Consider the following 2630-nt stretch of genomic DNA (forward strand, 5'->3'; position numbering starts at 1 on the left):
GAAGCGGTACCAGCACTCCATGGCGATATGGCCCGACTTGCTGCAGATCTGACAGCGCGGGCTATTGTCGTTGCGGAAGCCACCACCGTTTGGTCCTGGGCCGCCTGGTCCTCCCGGTCCTCCTGGCGCTGCCGTTACCGTTGGTGTAGCCGCGACCCTGGCCATTAGTGCCACGACCGCCGCTTCTTCCACGGGACGCCCCACGTCCACGCTGATAGCTGCGCCCGCGAGCAGCAGCATTAGCGGAGGACTTGAATCCACCGCTGCCGCCGGAGCCTTGGAATAGCTCCATCCTCTGATCAAAATTCGCCATCTGCGAGTACAAGTCGTCGAGAGTGATGGGTTCAGGGCGAGCATCAAGAGCAGATACCAGAGGATTGTAGTCGAGGTCGAAGCCGGCCAGGATGAAGAAGATGAGTTCATCGTCTTGCATGGGTCTCCCGGCAGCCGCAAGCTCATCGTCAAGCGACCGCATGCGGGCGAAGTAGACGGGGACGGACTGGTTGCCCTTTTCTGAGTTGGCGAGGGCGATGCGAAGGTTGTTGACGCGGGAGCGGGACTGCGAGGAGAACATGTTCTTCAACGTAGTCCAGGCCGAGTGCGCCGTCTCGACAAAGACCATCTGCGTCAGGACTTCCTTGGAGACGGAGTTCAGCAGATACGCTAGCACCTGCTGGTCCTGGATGACCCAGGTCGCGTGCAGCGGGTTAGGCGCGTCGTGGGCTTGCCCTCCTTGTCGACGAGAAATTTTTCTGGTTCAGGAGTGGATTCATCAAGGTATCCATGGAGGTTAATTAGCTCCTCGGACCTGAGGAAGAAACTGGGTCTTCCACATAAGGTAGTTTTCTCGGGTAAGTTTCTCCGTGATTTGGCTGGTGAGAGGGTTGATTGCAGCGTCGGATGAGGAGGCCATGGCTATGGAAAAGGAAAGCTAGATGTATTTGGAAGGAAGGCTCTGATTACCATGTAAATATGGAAGCGTTTCAACCTACCGTAGTAGGCCGTGGGTTACGTGTTTATATAGGATCAGAAAAGCCCTAGATCACGACATATACAAGGAAACTTGGAGTACAAGATGATCACGAGATAACTACAAAATATAACAGCTAGGCAGGTTCGGTTTAGCCTTATCTCTGACTTAAACCGAACGTACAATAATATCTCGAAGATTCATTCTAGACTATTCTTAACACCGAAATCCATGAGAGTTATCCGGCCAATATTCGTAAGCATTGTTTCATTGTATCATTGAAACTCGCATATTTATACAGTTGGCTATTCAGTATTTGAACAAGTGTAGAGCAAAATCATAAAGAACTACATGAAGTTCTAGCAGAGTATGTATATAGCTGGCTGAGTATTGGAGTGTGTGTAGAAGACAAAACTATATAGAAAGCAGAGTCAGTGACAAGATATGGCTGGCCATATAATATATCACAATTTAACGGGCAACGTGTAAAAAGATGAGTACTACTACGTTTGAAATGACTTAAAAAACTTACATTAAAGGGCCCTGAGTGCATCTTAATGTGCGGTTATGATTTTTTTTAATGATCTTTACATTTTTTTTATCGATGTCTCAAATTCTCAAAGGAAGGCTAGCTGAGCGTTATGAGGGAGACACAGTAATGCTTGTACTCTCAATTCCTTTGTTAACCATGTATGGCCTCTTTGGTTCATACGGGAACTTGGTAAAACCGTATAAATTAATGGAGGATTTTCCATTTTGGGGTACTATGTATTTGTCTGGTTCAAATGCATGGATGGATAGACCAAACAAGAAATGGAGGAAATTTTCTCTTGATCTCAATTTCAAATAAAAAAACATAGGGAGTTTAAAATCCACATGGACCACTTTTTAGAGGTCATACACACATGAAATACAAAAACAAGATCTTTAGTGTCATAATAAAATACTAATTATATCTTCTCATATGGTTGACTTTAATTTGTCTATGTGATATTAATGTTTTTATATTCATGTGAACCAACATCTAAATTTGTAAAATTATCGTGTTTCCTAAAACTCTACTCTATTTGGTTGCATGCCACACCATTCCTGTCATATTCTTGTGTTTTGCATATTCATATTACAGCATATGAAGCACCTCAACCGTGAGTCGGGCGAGCGTGCCATTGGCGCCACCACACCGGCGGTGCACACTGCCTCAACGAGGGCCGCTTAGGAAGGAGTCCGGGTGGCGCACCTGTCGTGGCTCAACCGAAATGATGTCGCACGGTTGCGCTTGACGAAGAGCGGCCACCCTCCAGCTGAAGCACCACTAGGTGGTCTGCCTGTAATCGACTGAGGAAGGTGTGTCTTTAAGCATCCAGAAGATTGTGAAGGCGTGTTTGATCCATTCGTCGAGAGCTGCCAAGCCCGGTCATCTTCTGATTCATCTTGACCGCCCAATAGTGTTAGGTGCACACTAGCACTAATCCTCTTCCTCTCACGGCGGATTACTCGCAGGAATTTGGCTACACAATCTTGGGAAAGAAGAAGTTCACAGAGAGGAGAAGAGATACAGGTTACAACCTTTTCTTTTCATTTTTGAGAATCAGACACAGGTTATAGCTAAGCACTACAGCTGCCACTGGTCTTGCCATTGATCCTAGCCGGGATGCCTCCT

At 46.8% G+C, this 2630-nt stretch overlaps 1 pseudogene; it reads right to left on the minus strand.

Moving 5' to 3' along the window:
- Positions 1 to 297: 297 nt before the first annotated feature.
- Positions 298 to 436, minus strand: LOC119304602 (annotated as a pseudogene).
- Between the last annotated feature and the right edge of the window lie 2194 nt (positions 437 to 2630).

This window comes from Triticum dicoccoides, chromosome 5A (assembly GCF_002162155.2).
Source record: "Triticum dicoccoides isolate Atlit2015 ecotype Zavitan chromosome 5A, WEW_v2.0, whole genome shotgun sequence".
Classification (NCBI taxonomy): Eukaryota; Viridiplantae; Streptophyta; class Magnoliopsida; order Poales; family Poaceae; genus Triticum; species Triticum dicoccoides.